This window comes from Scardinius erythrophthalmus, assembly GCF_964197995.2.
Source record: "Scardinius erythrophthalmus genome assembly, chromosome: 3".
Classification (NCBI taxonomy): domain Eukaryota; kingdom Metazoa; phylum Chordata; class Actinopteri; order Cypriniformes; family Leuciscidae; genus Scardinius; species Scardinius erythrophthalmus.
Genome location: NC_138223.1, coordinates 21,191,867 through 21,217,393, shown reverse-complemented (window position 1 = coordinate 21,217,393; position 25,527 = coordinate 21,191,867).

Sequence of the window (25,527 nt, the reverse complement as noted above, 5' to 3'; positions counted from 1 at the left end):
GGTCTGTAAGAATTTTGAAAGAAATCGGCCACTAGTTGGCGCTAACGAGTTTTCTCGGCTCTGTAATTACGTGGTGTTGCATACATCCACACAATATGCATATCCGTTGATAGATCTCCTCATACTGAACAACTTTGCCTCAAGAACCATTGCTGTCAATCAAACCGTTCATTTAATATTCACAAACATGTTAAAAACCTACTTTTGCGAACTAGTCCTAGGTTTTTTGCCCAATCGGAACCAAACCAGTCTAGGACAATTCTCTGGACTCTCTAGATCAATAATTATCAAAAAAAAGTTGAACTTTTGCATTTGGATGGCTGTAATAGGGTCATTTATAAAATGGGCGTGGCAAAATACACTAAAAAGCCTATAAATCCTAAATGAAAACTCAAAACTTCACAAAAATTGGTGAGCATATGTCACATAACATCATTAACAAGCATGCCAAATTTTATGGACATCGGACCAAAGGTGGCACTATAACTGTTAAAAAGCTTTAAAACCACATATTTCCTATGGTAAATTGCCTGTATTGACTGTAAATGGTGTTTTCCATCTATTATGTCAGTGGTTAGATGCTTGCTAAATAAAACTTGATAACTTTTGTGCTTAAAAACCCTTAAAGGCCTTAATAGCTTGAACCCCGATAAATGCTGCTTGCAGCTTTAATTAGGGGTTCAAGCACGAAGTGCTGAAACCCTATTGTAATTGTAAGGATTTTTATTATTATTAGGGGTTCAAGCACGAAGTGCTGAAACCCTATTGTAATTGTGCTGATTTTTATTATTTTTCTTCTGCCGTAAAACGCATCGTGCAGCCTAAACCGTAAGTGCTGGAGACTTGAAACTTTGCCAAATGGTAGTACAAAAATCGAGGAGAGGTTCAGAGAGTATGACTCCGATTGGCCCATAGGTGGCGCTATAGCGACCAAAAGCGCGAAACTGCTCATAACTCCTAGACCATATGTCGTAGACTCAAGTGTCTTATATCATTGGAAAGCTGGAACCCTGAAGAACAAAACGTATATCTCCGATTTCATTTCCGGTATGCAAATTTTTCCGCCATTTTGAATTTTGTCAAAAACCTACTTTTGCGAACTAGTCCTAGGTTTTTCGTCCGATCGGAACCAAACCAGTGCAGAAATGTTCTCTGGAGTCTGAATATCAATAATTATCGAAAAAAAGTTGAAATTTCGATTCACAGTCGCTAGGGGGCGCAAAACTAATGTTGTGGGAGGAGCCTATTTTACTAAAAGGGCTATAACTCAAGATGTAAATGAGGTATCTTCACCAAACTCGGTCCACATGTGTAGGAGTTCAGTCTTGGGTCACAGTAAAAAAATCGCGACGATTAAACTCTAGGTGGCGCTATAACATGAAAAAAAACATGAAAAGGGCTATGACGACCTGACCGTTAGTCCGATTGACTTGAAAATTGGTATGCAGTGTCTTGGTCCAAGGTGCCTTGTATGTCTATGAGGACATTGGCGTATCTCAAAAAACATGGCCGCCATCGGCCAATGAAATTTGAGCACCTATTAGACAAGGTTAACGGAGGCTGATCGGAACAAAACTCGGTAGGCATGTTCGACTCATGGCCCTAGAGGTCTGTAAGAATTTTGAAAGAAATCGGCCACTAGTTGGCGCTAACGAGTTTTACAGCTCCGTAATCACGTGGTGTTACAAATATCCACACAATATGCATATCATTTGATAGACCTTCTCATGGAGAACAACTTTGCCTCAAGAACCATTGCTGTCAATCAAACCGTTAATTAAATATTCGTAATTATGTTAAAAACCTACTTTTGCGAACTAGTCCCTGGTTTTTCGCCCGATCGGAACCAAACGAGTCTAAGACAATTCTATGGACTCTCTAGATAGATAATTATCAAAAAAAAGTCGAACTTTTGCATTTTTCGCATGGGTATATTGGGTCATAAAGAAAATGGGCGTGGCAAAATGCACTCAAAAGCCTATAAATCCTAAACGAAAACACAGAACTTCACAAAAATTGATGCGCATATTTGTCATAACATGCTAAAGAAGCCTGGAAATTTGTATGGAGATCGGACCAAAGGTGGGGCTATAACTGTTAAAACGCTTTAAAACCATATATTTCCTATGGTAAATTGCCTGTATTGGCTGTGAATGGTCTTTTCCTAGGAAAAATTCCTATTCCTATCTATGTTCATATAATTCTCATATAATAATGTTCATGACTCTTAATAAGCATGAAAAATTTCAGACAGATCAGACAAAATTTGCCTCTATAACAGTTAAAAAGGTAAAAATTATATAACATGTCATTAAGCCAATAAGTGGTATTTTACTGCCCCCTGCTGCCATTTCATCATACTGCTCCCTAATATTGTCATATAATTCATATTTAGACTTTATAAAATCATTATTTTAACATTTTAAATCATATTTTGTATCTATTCTCTATTGGAGTATTACTTGACAATTGTGTCACACTGAGATATGGAAATGGACTAAAGTAAATTAATGAAATGAAACGAAAGTAAAACGGGCATTTAAGCCACGCCCCCAAATACAAATTCACTCATAACTCGAAAACGGGAAGTCGTTTCGCGCTCAAATTTTGATGGTAAGGTCTTCTCCAGGCTCTTGATCGAAACGTGTCGTCGCGGGCCTCGGGAGCGCGCCCCCCGCGCGGATCTAGTCCGCGGGACCCCCGATTTTGAACGGCCGTAACTCCCGATCCAGACCACCCCGAACCTTGTGTGAGAGCTCATTGGAAAGGGCCCATCCTTGGCTAGCTTCGATTCAAATGTGGTGTAATTTGTCCTGCGCATTCCAGAGATAAAAGCCCCCAAATATTTGCATTTGAACAGTCATAACTTCCAGCATCAATCGCCCAAAAACACATTGATGGTCTCATTTAACAGGGCTCCTCAAGCACTATATATGCTTTTTCGCCTTCTGGTTCCCGAGATATAAATTCCCATTCATTAATTCATTAAATCACTTCAATTGTAAAATGCAAGCTTTAATACCACTTTTGTCCACTCGAGGGAGCAGCAGGATTGCACATTACCTTTTCATTAGCTTTCAGTATTGGGAAACAAACAAATGCTTTAAAAAGCAATCTTTTTTATTATGATAGGGCTGTAGCTATCGATTATTTTAGAATTTTAGTATTTAGTATTTCAGTATTCTATTCAAGTAATCGGATAAAAAAAATTGTGGTAAAAAATAGATTCAAGTTAACAACAGCCTTTAAAATGACTTAAAATAGAAATATATAATAACAAGCAACAATAATTGGTTCAAGTAAAGTATCAAAGTAAGTAATTATATTGGTTTTATTGAAGAACACTATTAAAATATACCCATGTAAAATAAATTATATAAACTAATATAAACATAACTTATGTACATAAATAACAAATGCCTGCAGAGGGCGCCAGCTGCCTGGTTGTTACACTAAGCCTGGCATTATCAAATCCTTGTTTAATATTGTCCAAACAACTAATTCAAATGTCAACTTAAACTTTAATATTTGACCACTTCTGTACAATAGAAATGCTACAGTCACTGTAATTTCTTGAACGAGAACATGTGCACATCAAAACATGCAAATTCAGAGCAAGAGTTTAAACTTTTATTTTGAAATCGCGATGGACAGCAGTTTGAGAAACCCAGATGTGCTCCACAAATGATAACAGTGCAACTATGAAACACAAATTGCGTCCGACTTGCGTTCCCATATTTGCACGTTATTGGAAACCTAAACAAACAGCACTGCAGAGACTGAGTTTGCTTGGAGCAGCGTTTACTGTGGATGGAGTTGAGGTAATTTTAACATGTAGGCTAATCTGCACCCATGTGTCTTCTGTGTGAAAAAAAAAAACAAACAAGCAAAAAACAGAAGATATATTTATTTAACTGAATCACAGACTTTGTGATTTCACAATGGCACTATGCTATACTATGACTGTAAATGGTTTTAAATATCGCGTTGTCCTAGAAAACTGTAATTCTGCGGTTGTTTGATTCTCGTCTGTGGAATGCACCACTTTTGGTATTTTGCCAATTACTCTAGGGGTAAATTGCAATCAAGGATTTTTTTAAATCGAGTACTTGACTATAATTGAGGAATCGTTACAGCCCTATACTGGTAACATAGTTTTATATTATTAGATCACAAAGAAATGCCAATAGACAAATAAATATATTTTCTCAATAGCATATCCAAAAAACGTGCGTGTGTGCGTGTGCGTGTGCGTGTGCGTGTGTGTGTGTGTGTGTGTGTGTGTGTGAGCATGCATTATTGAGTTGACATGGAAAAACTGGTTTGATTTAGTGCAGAAAACTGGTGCAAATCATTAAGTTTAAAGTGAAAGTGAGCCAATAAGTGGTCTTCTTCTGCTGGCCATTCTACTTATTAATGAAGTCTTTTCACATGTGCTTTTGGATTAATTCATATTTAGGGTAGACACTAAAAAAATCACTTGTATAACAATAACTATTATAACACAATCATACTTTGTCAGTGTTTATCCCTTTATTTGCACTGACACTTCACATAATTGCTAGTAATGTGGTAAATCATGGTAAATCACGCTAGAAACATGGTAAGTCATAGTAAATAATAGTAGAATGTGGTGTATTAAGGTAAATCAGTAAGAATCCTGTTAAATCTTTCTAGAACGTGGTTTATCATGCTAGAACATGGTAAATCATGGTAAACTATGCTAGAACAGGGTAAATCATGGTAAACCATGATAAATCATGATGAACTATGGTAAATAATTTTAGAATGTGGTATATCATGGTAAATCATGCTAGAACAAGATCTTTTCCATCTATGATGTCAGTGGTTAAATGCTTGCTAAATAAAACTTAATAACTTTTTATGCTTTTGTGCTTTGAGGCCTTAAAGGCCTTAATTGCTTGAACCCCGATAAATGCTGCTTGCAGCTTTAATTAGGGGTTCAAGCACGAAGTGCTGAAACCCTATTGTATTTGTGCTGATTTTTATTATTAGGGGTTCAAGCACGAAGTGCTGAAACCCTATTGTATTTGTGCTGATTTTTATTAGGGGTTCAAGCACGAAGTGCTGAAACCCTATTGTAATTGTACTGATTTTTATTATTAGGGGTTCAAGCACGAAGTGCTGAAACCCTATTGTAATTGTGCTGATTTTTATTATTATTATTAGGGGTTCAAGCACGAAGTGCTGAAACCCTATTGTAATTGTACTGATTTTTATTAGGGGTTCAAGCACGAAGTGCTGAAACCCTATTGTAATTGTACTGATTTTTATTATTAGGGGTTCAAGCACGAAGTGCTGAAACCCTATTGTAATTGTGCTGATTTTTATTATTATTATTATTATTATTATTATTCTGCCGTAAAACGCATCGTGCAGCCCAAACCGTAAGGGCTAGAGCTTTGAAACTTTGCCATATGGTAGTACAAAAATCGAGGAGAGGTTATCAAATTATGACCCCGATTGGCCCATAGGTGGCGCTATAGCAACCAAAAGCGCGAAACTGCTCATAACTCCTAGACCGTAAGTCATAGACTCAAGTGTCTTATATCATTGGAAAGCTGGACGCCTGACGAACAAAACGTATATCTCCGATTTTATTTCCGCCATGATAGATTTTCCGCCATTTTGAATTTTGTCGAAAATCTACTTTTGCGAACTAGTCCCTGGTTTTTTGCCCGATCGGAACCAAACCAGTGCAGAATTGTTCTCTGGAGTCTGAATATCAATAATTATCAAAAAAAAGTTGAAATTTCGATTCACGGTCGCTAGGGGGTGCAAAATTAACGTTGTGGGAGGAGCCTATTTTACTAAAATGGCTATAACTCCAGAAGTAAAAGAGGTATTTTAACCAAACCTGGTACACATGTGTAAGACGTCAATATGAGGTCACGGTAAAAAAATCGCGGCGATTGGTCACATGGTGGCGCTATAACATGAAAAAAACATAAAACAGGCTATAACCACCTGACCGTTAGTCCGATTGACTTGAAAATTGGTATGCAGTGTCTTGGTCCAAGGTGCCATGTATGTCTATGAGGACATTGGTGTATCTCAAAAAACATGGCCGCCATCGGCCAATGAAGTTTGAGCACCTATTAGACAAGGTTAACGGAGGCCTATCGGAACGAAACTCGGTGGGCATGTTCGACTCATGGCCCTAGAGGTCTGTAAGAATTTTAAAAGAAATCGGCCACTAGTTGGCGCTAACGAGTTTTATGGCTCTGTAATCACGTGGTGTTACACTTATTGTCACAAAATGCATACCATTTGATAGATCTCCTCTTGTTGAACAACTTTGCCTCAAGAACCATTGCTGTCAATCAAACCGTTCATTAAATATTCGTAATTATGTTAAAAACCTACTTTTGCGAACTAGTCCTAGGTTTTTCGCCCGATCAGAACCAAACGAGTCTAGGACAATTCTATGGACTCTCAAGATCAATAATTATCAAAAAAAAGTTGAACTTTTGCATTTTTCGCATGGGTATATTGGGTCATAAAGAAAATGGGCGTGGCAAAATGCACTCAAAAGCCTATAAATCCTAAACAAGAACTCAGAACTTCACGAAAATTGGTGAGCTTATGTGCCATAACATCATTAACAAGCATGCAAAATTTCATGGAGATCGGACTATAGATGGTGCTATAACTGTTAAAAAGCTTTAAAAAACACATATTTCCTATGGTAAATTGCCTGTATTGGCTGTAAATGGACTTTTCCATCTATTATTTCAGTGGTTAAAAGCTTTCTAAATAAATCTTAATGTCTTAAATGCTTATGTGCCTAAAGGCCTTAAATGCTTGAACCCCGATAAATGCTGCTTGCAGCTTTAATTATTATTATTATTATTATTCTGCCGTAAAACGCATCGTGCAGCCCAAACCGTAAGGGCTAGAGCTTTGAAACTTTGCCAGATGGTAGTACAAAAATCGAGGAGAGGTTATCAAATTATGACCTCGATTGGCCCATAGGTGGCGCTATAACAACCAAAAGCGCGAAAGTGGTCATAACTCCTGGACCGTATGTCGTAGACACAAGTGTCTTATATCATTGGAAAGCTGGTCGTCTGACGAACAAAACGTATATCTCCGATTTCATTTCCGTCATGATAGATTTTCCGCCATTTTGAATTTTGTCGAAAACCTACTTTTGCGAACTAGTCCCTGGTTTTTTGCTCGATCGGAACCAAACCAGTGCAGAATTGTTCTCTGGAGACTGAAGATCAATAATTATCGAAAAAAAGTTGAAATTTCGATTCAGGGTCGCTAGGGGGCGCAAAATTAACGTTGTGGGCGGAGCCTATTTTACTAAAATGGCTATAACTCCAGAAGTAAATGAGGTATTTTCAACAAACTTGGTACACATATGTAAGAGGTCAATCTGAGGACACGGTAAAAAAATCGCGGCGATTGGCCACATGGTGGCACTATAACATGAAAAAAACATAAAACAGGCTATAACCACCTGACCGTTAGTCCGATTGACTTGAAAATTGGTATGCAGTGTCTTGGTCCAAGATGCCATGTATGTCTATGAGGACATTGGTGTATCTCAAAAAACATGGCCGCCATTGGCCAATGAAGTTGAGCACCTATTAGACAAGGTTAACGGAGGCCGATCGGAACGAAACTCGGTGGGCATGTTCGACTCATGGCCCTAGAGGTCTGTAAGAATTTTGAAAGAAATCGGCCACTAGTTGGCGCTAACGAGTTTTATGGCTCTGTAATCACGTGGTGTTAGATATATTGTCACAAAATGCATATCATTTGATAGATCTGCTCATGCTGAACAACTTTGCCTCAAGAACCATTGCTGTCAATCAAACCGTTCATTAAATATTCGCAATTATGTTAAAAACCTACTTTTGCGAACTAGTCCTAGGTTTTTTGCCCGATCGGAACAAAACCAGTCTAGGGTAATTCTCTGGACTCTCTAGATCAATAATTATCAAAAAAAAGTTCAACTTTAGCATTTTTCGCATGGGTATATTGGGTCATAATGAAAATGGGCGTGGCAAAATGCATTTAAAAGCCTATAAATCCTAAACGAAAACTCAGAACTTCACAAAAATTGGTGAGCATATGTACCATAACAGTCTAAACAAGCATGTAAAATTTCATGAAGATCGTACGATAGGTGGCGCTATAACTGTTAAAAAGCTTTGAAAACCATATATTTCCTATGGTAAATTGCCTGTTTTGGCTGTAAATGGTCTTTTCCATCTATTATTTCAGTGGTTAAAAGCTTTACAAATAAAACTTAATGTCTTAAATGCTTATGTGCTTAAAGGCCTTAAATGCTTGAACCCCGATAAATGCTGCTTGCAGCTTTAATTAGGGGTTCAAGCACGAAGTGCTGAAACCCTATTGTAATTGTGCTGATTTTTATTATTATTATTATTATTATTATTCTGCCGTAAAACGCATCGTGCAGCCCAAACCGTAAGGGCTAGAGCTTTGAAACTTTGCCATATGGTAGTACAAAAATCGAGGAGAGGTTATCAAATTATGACCCCGATTGGCCCATAGGTGGCGCTATAGCAACCAAAAGCGCGAAACTGCTCATAACTCCTAGACCGTAAGTCATAGACTCAAGTGTCTTATATCATTGGAAAGCTGGACGCCTGACGAACAAAACGTATATCTCCGATTTTATTTCCGCCATGATAGATTTTCCGCCATTTTGAATTTTGTCGAAAATCTACTTTTGCGAACTAGTCCCTGGTTTTTTGCCCGATCGGAACCAAACCAGTGCAGAATTGTTCTCTGGAGTCTGAATATCAATAATTATCAAAAAAAAGTTGAAATTTCGATTCACGGTCGCTAGGGGGTGCAAAATTAACGTTGTGGGAGGAGCCTATTTTACTAAAATGGCTATAACTCCAGAAGTAAAAGAGGTATTTTAACCAAACCTGGTACACATGTGTAAGACGTCAATATGAGGTCACGGTAAAAAAATCGCGGCGATTGGTCACATGGTGGCGCTATAACATGAAAAAAACATAAAACAGGCTATAACCACCTGACCGTTAGTCCGATTGACTTGAAAATTGGTATGCAGTGTCTTGGTCCAAGGTGCCATGTATGTCTATGAGGACATTGGTGTATCTCAAAAAACATGGCCGCCATCGGCCAATGAAGTTTGAGCACCTATTAGACAAGGTTAACGGAGGCCTATCGGAACGAAACTCGGTGGGCATGTTCGACTCATGGCCCTAGAGGTCTGTAAGAATTTTAAAAGAAATCGGCCACTAGTTGGCGCTAACGAGTTTTATGGCTCTGTAATCACGTGGTGTTACACTTATTGTCACAAAATGCATACCATTTGATAGATCTCCTCTTGTTGAACAACTTTGCCTCAAGAACCATTGCTGTCAATCAAACCGTTCATTAAATATTCGTAATTATGTTAAAAACCTACTTTTGCGAACTAGTCCTAGGTTTTTCGCCCGATCAGAACCAAACGAGTCTAGGACAATTCTATGGACTCTCAAGATCAATAATTATCAAAAAAAAGTTGAACTTTTGCATTTTTCGCATGGGTATATTGGGTCATAAAGAAAATGGGCGTGGCAAAATGCACTCAAAAGCCTATAAATCCTAAACGAAAACTCAGAACTTCACGAAAATTGGTGAGCTTATGTGCCATAACATCATTAACAAGCATGCAAAATTTCATGGAGATCGGACTATAGATGGTGCTATAACTGTTAAAAAGCTTTAAAAAACACATATTTCCTATGGTAAATTGCCTGTATTGGCTGTAAATGGACTTTTCCATCTATTATTTCAGTGGTTAAAAGCTTTCTAAATTAATCTTAATGTCTTAAATGCTTATGTGCCTAAAGGCCTTAAATGCTTGAACCCCGATAAATGCTGCTTGCAGCTTTAATTATTATTATTATTCTGCCGTAAAACGCATCGTGCAGCCCAAACCGTAAGGGCTAGAGCTTTGAAACTTTGCCATATGGTAGTACAAAAATCGAGGAGAGGTTATCAAATTATGACCCCGATTGGCCCATAGGTGGCGCTATAGCAACCAAAAGCGCGAAACTGCTCATAACTCCTAGACCGTAAGTCATAGACTCAAGTGTCTTATATCATTGGAAAGCTGGACGCCTGACGAACAAAACGTATATCTCCGATTTTATTTCCGCCATGATAGATTTTCCGCCATTTTGAATTTTGTCGAAAATCTACTTTTGCGAACTAGTCCCTGGTTTTTTGCCCGATCGGAACCAAACCAGTGCAGAATTGTTCTCTGGAGTCTGAATATCAATAATTATCAAAAAAAAGTTGAAATTTCGATTCACGGTCGCTAGGGGGTGCAAAATTAACGTTGTGGGAGGAGCCTATTTTACTAAAATGGCTATAACTCCAGAAGTAAAAGAGGTATTTTAACCAAACCTGGTACACATGTGTAAGACGTCAATATGAGGTCACGGTAAAAAAATCGCGGCGATTGGTCACATGGTGGCGCTATAACATGAAAAAAACATAAAACAGGCTATAACCACCTGACCGTTAGTCCGATTGACTTGAAAATTGGTATGCAGTGTCTTGGTCCAAGGTGCCATGTATGTCTATGAGGACATTGGTGTATCTCAAAAAACATGGCCGCCATCGGCCAATGAAGTTTGAGCACCTATTAGACAAGGTTAACGGAGGCCTATCGGAACGAAACTCGGTGGGCATGTTCGACTCATGGCCCTAGAGGTCTGTAAGAATTTTAAAAGAAATCGGCCACTAGTTGGCGCTAACGAGTTTTATGGCTCTGTAATCACGTGGTGTTACACTTATTGTCACAAAATGCATACCATTTGATAGATCTCCTCTTGTTGAACAACTTTGCCTCAAGAACCATTGCTGTCAATCAAACCGTTCATTAAATATTCGTAATTATGTTAAAAACCTACTTTTGCGAACTAGTCCTAGGTTTTTCGCCCGATCAGAACCAAACGAGTCTAGGACAATTCTATGGACTCTCAAGATCAATAATTATCAAAAAAAAGTTGAACTTTTGCATTTTTCGCATGGGTATATTGGGTCATAAAGAAAATGGGCGTGGCAAAATGCACTCAAAAGCCTATAAATCCTAAACAAAAACTCAGAACTTCACGAAAATTGGTGAGCTTATGTGCCATAACATCATTAACAAGCATGCAAAATTTCATGGAGATCGGACTATAGATGGTGCTATAACTGTTAAAAAGCTTTAAAAAACACATATTTCCTATGGTAAATTGCCTGTATTGGCTGTAAATGGACTTTTCCATCTATTATTTCAGTGGTTAAAAGCTTTCTAAATAAATCTTAATGTCTTAAATGCTTATGTGCCTAAAGGCCTTAAATGCTTGAACCCCGATAAATGCTGCTTGCAGCTTTAATTATTATTATTTTTCTTCTCCGCTAAAACGCATCGTGCAGCCCAAACCGTAAGAGCTGGAGCTTTGAAACTTTGCCAGATGGTAGTACAAAAATCGAGGAGAGGTTATCAAATTATGAGCCCGATTGGCCCATAGGTGGCGCTATAGCAACCAAAAGCGCGAAACTGCTCATAACTCCTAGACCGTAAGTCATAGACTCAAGTGTCTTATATCAGTGGAAAGCAGGACGCCTGACGAACAAAACGTATATCTCCGATTTTATTTCCGCCATGATAGATTTTCCGCCATTTTGAATTTTGTCGAAAACCTACTTTTGCGAACTAGTCCCTGGTTTTTTGCCCGATCGGAACCAAACCAGTGCAGAATTGTTCTGTGGAGTCTGAAGATCAATAATTATCGAAAAAAAGTTGAAATTTCGATTCACGGTCGCTAGGGGGTGCAAAATTAACGTTGTGGGAGGAGCCTATTTTACTAAAATGGCTATAACTCAAGAAGTAATTCAGTAAACTTCACCAAACTTGCTAAACGTGTGTAAGAGGTCAATTTGAGGTCACAGTAAAAAAATTGCGTCGATTGGCCACATGGTGGCGCTATAAAACAAAAAAAACGTATATACACCTGCCCGTTAGTCCGATTGACTTGAAATTTGGTATGCAGTGTCTTGGCCCAAGGGGCCATGTATGTCTAAAAGGATATTGGCGTATCTCGAAAAACATGGCCGCCATTGGCCAATGAGTTTTGAGCACCTATTAAAAGAAGGTTAACGAAGTGCGATCGGAACGAAACTCGGTGGGCATGTTCGGCTCAAGCCCCTAGAGGTCTGTAAGAATTTTGAAAGAAATCGGCCACTAGTTGGCGCTAACGAGTTTTAAGGCTCGGTAATCACGTGGTGTAACAAATTTCGTCACAAAATGCATATCATTTGATAGACCTCCTCATGTTGAACAACTTTGCCTCAAGAACCATTAATGTCAATCAAACCGTTCAATAAATATTTACGAATATGTTAAAAACCTACTTTTGCGAACTAGTCCTAGGTTTTTTGCCCGATCGGAACCAGACCAGTCTAGGACAATTCTCTGGACACTCTAGATCAATAATTATCAAAAAAAAAGTTAAACTTTTGCATTAGGATGGCTGTAATAGGGTTATTTATAAAAGGGGCGTGGCAAAATGCACTAAAAAGCCTATAAACCCTAAATGAAAACTCAGAACTTCACAAAAATTGGTGAGCATATGTGACATAACATCATTAACAAGCATGCAAAATTTTATGGAGATCGGACCAAAGATAGCACTATAACAGTCAAAAGGCTTTAAAACCATATATTTCCTATGGTAAATTGCCTGTATTGGCTGTAAATGGACTTTTCCATCTATTATTTCAGTGGTTAAAAGCTTTCTAAATAAAACTTAATGTCTTAAATGCTTATGTGCTTAAAGGCCTTAAATGCTTGAACCCCGATAAATGCTGCTTGCAGCTTTAATTATTATTATTATTATTTTCCCCTTAAACTCATCGTGCAGACCAAACCGTAAGAGCTGGAACCTTGAAACTTGGCCAAATGGTAGTCCTCAATTTGGGGAGAACCTATAAAAGTATGACCCCGATTGGCCCATAGGTGGCGCTATAGCAACCAAAAGCGCAAAACTGCTCATAACTACTAGACCGTATGACATAGACTCAAGTGTCTTATATCATTGGAAAGCTGGACGCCTGACGAACAAAACGTATATCTCCGATTTCATTTCCGCCATGATAGATTTTCCGCCATTTTGAATTTTGTCAAAAACCTACTTTTGCGAACTAGTCCTAGGTTTTTCGCCCGATCGGAACCAATCCAGTGCAGAAATGTTCTCTTGAGTCTGAATATCAAAAACTATCGAAAAAAAGTTGAAATTTCGATTCACGGACGCTAAGGGGCGCCAAAACGTACATTGTGGGCAGGGCCTATTTTACTAAAATGGCTATAACTCCAGAAGTAAATGAGGTATCTTCACCAAACTTGGTACACATGTGTAAGAGGTCAATCTGAGGTCACAGTAAAAAAACCGCGGCGATTGGCCACATGGTGGCGCTATAACATGAAAAAAACATAAAACAGGCTATAACCACCTGACCGTTAGTCCGATTGACTTGAAAATTGGTATGCAGTGTCTTGGTCCAAGGTGCCATGTATGTGTATGAGGACATTGGCGTATCTCAAAAAACATGGCCGCCATCGGCCAATGAAATTTGAGCACCTATTAGACAAGGTTAACGGAGGCCGATCGGAACGAAACTCGATGGGCATGTTCGACTCAAGGCCCTAGAGGTCTGTAAGAATTTTGAAAGAAATCGGCCACTAGTTGGTGCTAACGAGTTTTATGGCTCTGTAATCACGTGGTGTTACAAATATCCACACAATATGCATATCATTTGATAGATCTCCTCATCCTGAACAACTTTGCCTCAAGAACCATTGCTGTCAATCAAACCGTTGATTAAATATTCACAAACATGTTAAAAACCTACTTTTGCGAACTAGTCCTAGGTTTTTCGCCCGATTGGAACCAGACCAGTCTAGGACAATTCTCTGGCCTCTCTAGATCAAAAACTATCAAAAAAAAGTTGAACTTTTGCATTTGGATGGCTGTAATAGGGTAATTTATAATATGGGCGTGGCAAAATACATTAAAAATCCTATAAATCCTAAATGAAAACTCAGAACTTCACAAAAATCGGTGAGCATATGTGACATAACATCATTAACAAGCCTGCCAAATTTTATGGAGATCGGACCATAGGTGGCGCTATAACTGTTAAAAAGCTTTAAAACCATATATTTCCTATGGTACATTGCCTGTATTGGCTGTAAATGGTCTTTTCCATCTCTGATCATATAATTTTCATATCATAATGTTCAAAACTAGTGCAATACAATTCTCTGGACTCACTAGATCAATAATTGTCAGAAAAAGTTGAACTACTTCATTTGGATAGCTATAATAGGTTCACTTCAAAATCTGGCCTTTACCAAGTGTCCCCGAAAGCCTATATCTCTTTAATCAATGCTCAGACCTTCTTAAAAACAAGTCAGAACGTGTGAAATATCACCCTGAACAAGCATGAAAATTTTCAGACAGATCGGACAAAATTTGCCTCTATAACAGTTAAAAAGGTGAAAATGATATGAATTAATGGTATGTTAAGCCAATAAGTGGTATTTTACTGCCCCCTGCTGTTTAAAATAGTCATTTTCTCATATTGGTATTGGTATCAGCCATGGTAAATCATGATAAATGATGGTGTGTGTGTGTGTGTGGTACAAATATAACAAAGGTTTTATTTTCCAACATGAAAACAAACATAACAGAGTGCTAGTGCACAAACAATAACCGACAATGATAATGGATGAGAGGGGAACTTAAATACACAGATCAAGACAAGGACAACAGGTGACGGTTATGATGATGAGGAGCAGGTGATGATGAGGAGCAGGTGCAGGTGATGACGACAGATGGTGAATGTGATGAAGACAGAAGGTGAATGTGATGAAGGTGAATGTGACACCAATATCACTGAAACATTTGTGTGTGTGTGTGTGTGTGTGTGTGTGTGTGTGTAGCATTATTGTGTGTAGCATATGTAGCAAGTATGCATTATTGAGTTAACATGGAAACACTGGTTTGCTTTAGTGCAGAAAACTGGTCAAAATCATGAGGTTTAAAGTGAAAGTGAGCCAATAAGTGGTCTTCTACTGCCCTCTGCTGGCCATTCTACTTATTAATTAAAATTTTCCACATGTGCTTGCATTTATACTTGAATACACACTAAAAATCACTTATATAGCAATAACTATTATAACACAATCATATTTTGTCAGTGTTAATCACTTTATTTGCACTGACACTTCAAATAATTGCTAGTAATGTGGTAAATCATGGTAAATCATGGTTAACTATGCTGTGTGTGTGTGTGTGTGTGTGTGTGTGTGTGTGTGTGTGTGTGTGTGTGTGTGTGTGTGTGTGTGTGTGTGTGTGTGTAAGCATGCATTGAGTTAACATGGATAAACTGGTTTGCTTTAGTGCAGAAAACTGGTTTAAAGTGAAAGTGAGCCAATAAGTGGTCTTCTACTGCCCTCTGCTGGCCATTCTACTTATTAATGAAATATTTCAACATGTGCTTGCATTCATACTTGAATACACACTAAAAAAATCACTTATATAGCAATAACTATTATAACACAATCATATTTTGTCAGTGTTAATCACTTTATTTGCACTGACACTTCAAATAATTGCTAGTAATGTGATAAATCAGGCTAGAAACATGGTAAATCAAAGTAAATAATACTAGATTGTCGTTTATCTCCTGGTAAATAATACTAGAACGTGGTATATCATGGTAAATCATGGTTAACTATGCTGTGTGTGTATGTGTGTGTGTGTGTGTGTGTGTGTGTGTGTGTGTGTGTGTGTGTGTGTGTGTGTGTGTGTGTGTGTGTGTGTGTGTGTGTGTGTAAGCATGCATTGAGTTAACATGGATAAACTGGTTTGCTTTAGTGCAGAAAACTGGTTTAAAGTGAAAGTGAGCCAATAAGTGGTCTTCTAGTGCCCTCTGCTGGCCATTCTACTTAATAATGAAATATTTTACATGTGCTTTTGCATTCATACTTGGACACACACTAAAAATCACGTATATAACTAACTATTATAACACAATAATATTTTGTCAGTGTTCATCACCTCATTTGCACTGACACTTCACATAATTGCTAGTAATGTGGTTAATCATGCTAGAAACATTGTAAATCATAGTAAATAATACTGAAATGAGGTGTATCAAGGTAAATCATGCTAGAATCCTAATAAATCATTCTGGAACATGGTATATGATAGTAAATCATGCTAGAATCATATTAAATCATTCTAGAATGTGGCAAATCGTTGTGGGAGGAGCCTATTTTACTCAAATGGCTATAACTCAAGAAGTAAATGAGATATCTTCACCAAACTCAGTACACATGTGTATGGGTTCAATTTGAGGTCACAGTAAACAATTTTATGGAGATCGGACCATAGGTGGCGCCATAACTGTTAAAAAGCTTTAAAACAATATATATCCCATGGCAAATTGCCTGTATTGGCTGTAAATGGTCTTTTCCATCTATTATGTCAGTGGTTACATGCTTGCTAAATAAATCTTAATAACTTTTGATGCTTTTGTGCTTAAATGCCTTAAAGGCCTTAACTGCTTGAACCCCGATAAATGCTGCTTGCAGCTTTAATTATTATTATTATTATTATTCTGCCGTAAAACGCATCGTGCAGCCCAAACCGTAAGGGCTAGAGCTTTGAAACTTTGCCATATGGTAGTACAAAAATCGAGGAGAGGTTATCAAATTATGACCCCGATTGGCCCATAGGTGGCGCTATAGCAACCAAAAGCGCGAAACTGCTCATAACTCCTAGACCGTAAGTCATAGACTCAAGTGTCTTATATCATTGGAAAGCTGGACGCCTGACGAACAAAACGTATATCTCCGATTTTATTTCCGCCATGATAGATTTTCCGCCATTTTGAATTTTGTCGAAAATCTACTTTTGCGAACTAGTCCCTGGTTTTTTGCCCGATCGGAACCAAACCAGTGCAGAATTGTTCTCTGGAGTCTGAATATCAATAATTATCAAAAAAAAGTTGAAATTTCGATTCACGGTCGCTAGGGGGTGCAAAATTAACGTTGTGGGAGGAGCCTATTTTACTAAAATGGCTATAACTCCAGAAGTAAAAGAGGTATTTTAACCAAACCTGGTACACATGTGTAAGACGTCAATATGAGGTCACGGTAAAAAAATCGCGGCGATTGGTCACATGGTGGCGCTATAACATGAAAAAAACATAAAACAGGCTATAACCACCTGACCGTTAGTCCGATTGACTTGAAAATTGGTATGCAGTGTCTTGGTCCAAGGTGCCATGTATGTCTATGAGGACATTGGTGTATCTCAAAAAACATGGCCGCCATCGGCCAATGAAGTTTGAGCACCTATTAGACAAGGTTAACGGAGGCCTATCGGAACGAAACTCGGTGGGCATGTTCGACTCATGGCCCTAGAGGTCTGTAAGAATTTTAAAAGAAATCGGCCACTAGTTGGCGCTAACGAGTTTTATGGCTCTGTAATCACGTGGTGTTACACTTATTGTCACAAAATGCATACCATTTGATAGATCTCCTCTTGTTGAACAACTTTGCCTCAAGAACCATTGCTGTCAATCAAACCGTTCATTAAATATTCGTAATTATGTTAAAAACCTACTTTTGCGAACTAGTCCTAGGTTTTTCGCCCGATCAGAACCAAACGAGTCTAGGACAATTCTATGGACTCTCAAGATCAATAATTATCAAAAAAAAGTTGAACTTTTGCATTTTTCGCATGGGTATATTGGGTCATAAAGAAAATGGGCGTGGCAAAATGCACTCAAAAGCCTATAAATCCTAAACGAAAACTCAGAACTTCACGAAAATTGGTGAGCTTATGTGCCATAACATCATTAACAAGCATGCAAAATTTCATGGAGATCGGACTATAGATGGTGCTATAACTGTTAAAAAGCTTTAAAAAACACATATTTCCTATGGTAAATTGCCTGTATTGGCTGTAAATGGACTTTTCCATCTATTATTTCAGTGGTTAAAAGCTTTCTAAATAAATCTTAATGTCTTAAATGCTTATGTGCCTAAAGGCCTTAAATGCTTGAACCCCGATAAATGCTGCTTGCAGCTTTAATTATTATTATTATTATTATTCTGCCGTAAAACGCATCGTGCAGCCCAAACCGTAAGGGCTAGAGCTTTGAAACTTTGCCATATGGTAGTACAAAAATCGAGGAGAGGTTATCAAATTATGACCCCGATTGGCCCATAGGTGGCGCTATAGCAACCAAAAGCGCGAAACTGCTCATAACTCCTAGACCGTAAGTCATAGACTCAAGTGTCTTATATCATTGGAAAGCTGGACGCCTGACGAACAAAACGTATATCTCCGATTTTATTTCCGCCATGATAGATTTTCCGCCATTTTGAATTTTGTCTAAAATCTACTTTTGCAAACTAGTCCCTGGTTTTTCGCCCGATCGGAACCAAACCAGTGCAGAATTGTTCTATGGAGTCTGAAGATCAATAATTATCGAAAAAAAGTTGAAATTTCGATTCATGGTCGCTAGGGGGTGCAAAATTAACGTTGTGGGAGGAGCCTATTTTACTAAAATGGCTATAACTCCAGAAGTAAAAGAGGTATTTTAACCAAACTTGGTACACATGTGTAAGACGTCAATCTGAGGTCACGGTAAAAAAATCGCGGCGATTGGCCACATGGTGGCGCTATAACATGAAAAAAACATAAAACAGGCTATAACCACCTGACCGTTAGTCCGATTGACTTGAAAATTGGTATGCAGTGTCTTGGTCCAAGGTGCCATGTATGTATATGAGGACATTGGCGTATCTCAAAAAACATGGCCGCTATCGGCCAATGAAGTTTGAGCACCGATTAGACAAGGTTAACGGAGGCCGATCAGAACGAAACTCGATGGGCATGTTCGTCTTATGGCCCTAGAGGTCTGTAAGAATTTTGAAAGAAATCGGCCACTAGTTGGCGCTAACGAGTTTTATGGCTCTGTAATCACGTGGTGTTACACTCATCCACACAATATGCATATCATTTGATAGATCTGCTCATGCTGAACAACTTTGCCTCAAGAACCATTGCTGTCAATCAAACCGTTCATTAAATATTCACGAATATGTCTAAAACCTACTTTTGCGAACTAGTCCTAGGTTTTTCACCCGATCGGAACCAGACCAGTCTAGGACAATTCTCTGGACTCTCTAGATCAATAATTATCAAAAAAAAGTTGAACTTTTGCATTTGGATGGCTGTAATAGGGTCATTTATAAAATGGGCGTGGCAAAATACAGTCAAAAGCCTATAAATCATAAATGAAAATGCAGAACTTCACAAAAATTGGTCAGCATATGTGACATAACATCATTAACAAGCATGCAAAATTTTATGGAGATCGGACGATAGGTGGCGCTATAACTGTTAAAAAGCTTTAAAACCATATATTTCCTATGTAAACTGCCTGTATTGGCTGTAAATGGTCTTTTCCATCTATTATGTCCGTGATTACATGCTTGCTAAATAAATCTTAATAACTTTTGATGCTTTTGTGCTTAAATGCCTAAAAGGCTTTAACTGCTTGAACCCCGATAAATGCTGCTTGCAGCTTTAATTATTATTATTATTCTGCCGTAAAACGCATCGTGCAGCCCAAACCGTAAGGGCTAGAGCTTTGAAACTTTGCCAGATGGTAGTACAAAAATCGAGGAGAGGTTATCAAATTATGACCTCGATTGGCCCATAGGTGGCGCTATAACAACCAAAAGCGCGAAAGTGGTCATAACTCCTGGACCGTATGTCGTAGACACAAGTGTCTTATATCATTGGAAAGCTGGTCGTCTGACGAACAAAACGTATATCTCCGATTTCATTTCCGTCATGATAGATTTTCCGCCATTTTGAATTTTGTCGAAAACCTACTTTTGCGAACTAGTCCCTGGTTTTTTGCTCGATCGGAACCAAACCAGTGCAGAATTGTTCTCTGGAGACTGAAGATCAATAATTATCGAAAAAAAGTTGAAATTTCGATTCAGGGTCGCTAGGGGGCGCAAAATTAACGTTGTGGGCGGAGCCTATTTTACTAAAATGGCTATAACTCCAGAAGTAAATGAGGTATTTTCAACAAACTTGGTACACATATGTAAGAGGTCAATCTGAGGACACGGTAAAAAAATCGCGGCGATTGGCCACATGGTGGCGCTATAACATGAAAAAAACATAAAACAGGCTATAACCACCTGACCGTTAGTCCGATTGACTTGAAAATTGGTATGCAGTGTCTTGGTCCAAGGTGCCATGTATGTCTATGAGGACATTGGTGTATCTCAAAAAACATGGCCGCCATTGGCCAATGAAGTTGAGCACCTATTAGACAAGGTTAACGGAGGCCGATCGGAACGAAACTCGGTGGGCATGTTCGACTCATGGCCCTAGAGGTCTGTAAGAATTTTGAAAGAAATCGGCCACTAGTTGGCGCTAACGAGTTTTATGGCTCTGTAATCACGTGGTGTTAGATATATTGTCACAAAATGCATATCATTTGATAGATCTGCTCATGCTGAACAACTTTGCCTCTAGAACCATTGCTGTCAATCAAACCGTTCATTAAATATTCATGAATATGTTAAAAACCTACTTTTGCGAACTAGTCCCTGGTTTTTTGCCCGATCGGAACCAGACCAGTCTAGGACAATTCTATGGACTCTCTAGATCAATAATTATCAAAAAAAAGTTGAACTTTTGTATTTGTATGGCTGTAATAGGGTCATTTATAAAATGGGTGTGGCAAAATACACTCAAAAGCCTATAAATCCTAAATGAAAACTCAGAACTTCACAAAAATTGGTGAGCATATGTGTCATAACATCACAAACAAGCTTGCAAAATTTTATGGAGATTGGACAATAGTTGGCGCTATAACTGTTAAAAAGCTTTAAAACCATATATTTCCTATGGTAAACTGCCTGTATTGGCTGTAAATGGTCTTTTCCATGTCTGATCATATAATTTTCATATCATAATGTTCAAAACTAGTGCAATACAATTCTCTGGACTCACTAGATCAATAATTGTCAGAAAAAGTTGAACTACTTCATTTGGATAGCTATAATAGGTTCACTTCAAAATCTGGCCTTTACCAAGTGTCCCCGAAAGCCTATATCTCTTTATTCAATGCTCAGACCTTCTTAAAAACAAGTCAGAACGTGTGAAATATCACCCTGAACAAGCATGAAAATTTTCAGACAGATCGGACAAAATTTGCCTCTATAACAGTTAAAAAGGTGAAAATGATATGATTTAATGGCATGTTAAGCCAATAAGTGGTATTTTACTGCCCCCTGCTGTTTAAAATAGTCATTTTCTCATATTGGTATTGGTATCAGCCATGGTAAATCATGATAAATGATGGTGTGTGTGTGTGTGTGTGTGTGTGTGTGTGTGTGTGTGTGTGTGTGTGTGTGTGTGTGTGTGTGTGTGTGTGTGTGTGTGTGTGGTACAAATATAACAAAGGTTTTATTTTCCAACATGAAAACAAACATAACAGAGTGCTAGTGCACAAACAATAACCGACAATGATAATGGATGAGAGGGGAACTTAAATACACAGATCAAGACAAGGACAACAGGTGACGGTTATGATGATGAGGAGCAGGTGATGATGAGGAGGGTGATGAGGAGCAGGTGCAGGTGATGACGACAGATGGTGAATGTGATGAAGACAGAAGGTGAATGTGATGAAGGTGAATGTGACACCAATATCACTGAAACATTTGTGTGTGTGTGTGTGTGTGTGTGTGTGTGTGTGTGTGTGTGTGTGTGTGTGTGTGTGTGTAGCATTATTGTGTGTAGCATATGTAGCAATTATGCATTATTGAGTTAACATGGAAACACTGGTTTGCTTTAGTGCAGAAAACTGGTCAAAATCATGAGGTTTAAAGTGAAAGTGAGCCAATAAGTGGTCTTCTACTGCCCTCTGCTGGCCATTCTACTTATTAATTAAATTTTTCCACATGTGCTTGCATTTATACTTGAATACACACTAAAAATCACTTATATAGCAATAACTATTATAACACAATCATATTTTGTCAGTGTTAATCACTTTATTTGCACTGACACTTCAAATAATTGCTAGTAATGTGGTAAATCATGGTAAATCATGGTTAACTATGCTCTGTGTGTGTGTGTGTGTGTGTGTGTGTGTGTGTGTGTGTGTGTGTGTGTGTGTGTGTGTGTGTGTGTGTGTGTGTGTGTGTAAGCATGCATTGAGTTAACATAGATAAACTGGTTTGCTTTAGTGCAGAAAACTGGTTTAAAGTGAAAGTGAGCCAATAAGTGGTCTTCTACTGCCCTCTGCTGGCCATTCTACTTATTAATGAAATATTTCAACATGTGCTTGCATTCATACTTGAATACACACAAAAAAAATCACTTATATAGCAATAACTATTATAACACAATCATATTTTGTCAGTGTTAATCACTTTATTTGCACTGACACTTCAAATAATTGCTAGTAATGTGATAAATCAGGCTAGAAACATGGTAAATCAAAGTAAATAATACTAGATTGTCGTTTATCTCCTGGTAAATAATACTAGAACGTGGTATATCATGGTAAATCACGGTTAACTATGCTGTGTGTGTATGTGTGTGTGTGTGTGTGTGTGTTTGTGTGTGTGTGTGTGTGTGTGTGTGTGTGTGTGTGTGTTTGTGTGTGTGTGTGTGTGTGTGTGTGTGTGTGTGTGTGTGTGTGTGTGTGTGTGTGTGTGTGTGTGTGTGTGTAAGCATGCATTGAGTTAACATGGAAAAACTGGTTTGCTTTAGTGCAGAAAACTGGTTTAAAGTGAAAGTGAGCCAATAAGTGGTCTTCTACTGCCCTCTGCTGGCCATTCTACTTAATAATGAAATATTTTACATGTGCTTTTGCATTCATACTTGGACACACACTAAAAATCACGTATATAACTAACTATTATAACACAATAATATTTTGTCAGTGTTCATCACCTCATTTGCACTGACACTTCACATATTTGCTAGTAATGTGGTTAATCATGCTAGAAACATTGTAAATCATAGTAAATAATACTGAAATGAGGTGTATCAAGGTAAATCATGCTAGAATCCTAATAAATCATTCTGGAACATGGTATATGATAGTAAATCATGCTAGAATCATATTAAATAATTCTAGAATGTGGCAAATCGTTGTGGGAGGAGCCTATTTTACTCAAATGGCTATAACTCAAGAAGTAAATGAGATATCTTCACCAAACTCAGTACACATGTGTATGGGTTCAATTTGAGGTCACAGTAAACAATTCTATGGAGATCGGAGCATAGGTGGCGCTATAACTGTTAAAAAGCTTTAAAACCATATATATCCCATGGCAAATTGCCTGTATTGGCTGTAAATGGTCTTTTCCATCTATTATGTCAGTGGTTACATGCTTGCTAAATAAATCTTAATAACTTTTGATGCTTTTGTGCTTAAATGCCTTAAAGGCCTTAACTGCTTGAACCCCGATAAATGCTGCTTGCAGCTTTAATTATTATTATTATTATTATTCTGCCGTAAAACGCATCGTGCAGCCCAAACCGTAAGGGCTAGAGCATTGAAACTTTGCCAGATGGTAGTACAAAAATCAAGGAGAGGTTCAGAGATTATGACCCCGATTGGCCCATAGGTGGCGCTATAGCAACCAAAAGCGCGAAACTGCTCATAACTCCTAGACCGTATGTCGCAGACTCAAGTGTCTTATATCATTGGAAAGCTGGACGCCTGACGAACAAAACGTATATCTCCGATTTCATTTCCGTCATGATAGATTTTCCGCCATTTTGAATTTTGTCGAAAATCTACTTTTGCGAACTAGTCCCTGGTTTTTTGCCCGATCGGAGCCAAACCAGTGCAGAAATGTTCTCTGGAGTCTGAAGATCAATAATTATCGAAAAAATGTTGAAATTTCGATTCATGGACGCTAGGGGGCGCAAAATAATCGTTGTGGGAGGAGCCTATTTTACTAAAATGGCTATAACTTAAAAAGTAAATAAGATAGCTTCACCAAACTCGGTACACATGTGTATGGGTTCATTCTGGGGTCACAGTAAAAAAATCGCGACGATTGAACACTAGGTGGCGCTATAACATGAAAAAAACATGAAAAGGGCTATAACCACCTGACCGTTAGTCCGATTGACTGGAAAATTGGTATGCAGTGTCTTGGTCCAAGGTGCCATGTATGTCTATGAGGACATTGGCGTATCTCAAAAAACATGGCCGCCATTGGCCAATGAAGTTGAGCACCTATTAGACAAGGTTAACGGAGGCCGATCGGAACGAAACTCGATGGGCATGTTCGACTCATGGCCCTAGAGGTCTGTAAGAATTTTGAAAGAAATCGGCCACTAGTTGGCGCTAACGAGTTTTTTGGCTCTGTAATCACGTGGTGTTACACTTATCGTCACAAAAAGCATATCATTTGATATATCTGCTCATGCTGAACAACTTTGCCTCAAGAACCATTTCTGTCAATCAAACCGTTCATTAAATATTCATGAATATGTTTAAAACCTACTTTTGCGAACTAGTCCTAGGTTTTTTGCCCGATCGGAACCAGACCAGTCTAGGACAATTCTCTGGACTCTCTAGATCAATAATTATCAAAAAAAAGTTGAACTTTTGCATTTGGATGGCTGTAATAGGATCATTTATAAAATGGGCATGGAAAAATACATTAAAAAGCCTATAAATCCTAAATAAAAACCCAGAACTTCACAAAAATTGGTGAACTTATGTGACATAACATCATTAACAAGCATGCAAAATTTCATGGAGATCGGACGATAGGTGGCGCTATAACTGTTAAAAATCTTTAAAACCATATATTTCCTATGGTAAACTGCCTGTATTGACTGTAAATGGTCTTTTCCATCTCTGAATATATAATTTTCATATCATAATGTTCAAAACTAGTGCAATACAATTCTCTGGACTCACTAGATCAATAATTGTCAGAAAAAGTTGAACTACTTCATTTGGATAGCTATAATAGGTTCACTTCAAAATCTGGCCTTTACCAAGTGTCCCCGAAAGCCTATATCTCTTTAATCAATGCTCAGACCTTCTTAAAAACAAGTCAGAACGTGTGAAATATCACTCTGAACAAGCATGAAAATTTTCAGACAGATCGGACAAAATTTGCCTCTATAACAGTTAAAAAGGTGAAAATGATATGAATTAATGGCATGTTAAGCCAATAAGTGGTATTTTACTGCCCCCTGCTGTTTAAAATAGTCATTTTCTCATATTGGTATTGGTATCAGCCATGGTAAATCATGATAAATTATGGTGTGTGTGTGTGTGTGTGTGTGTGTGTGTGTGTGTGTGTGTGTGTGTGTGGTACAAATATAACAAAGGTTTTATTTTCCAACATGAAAACAAACA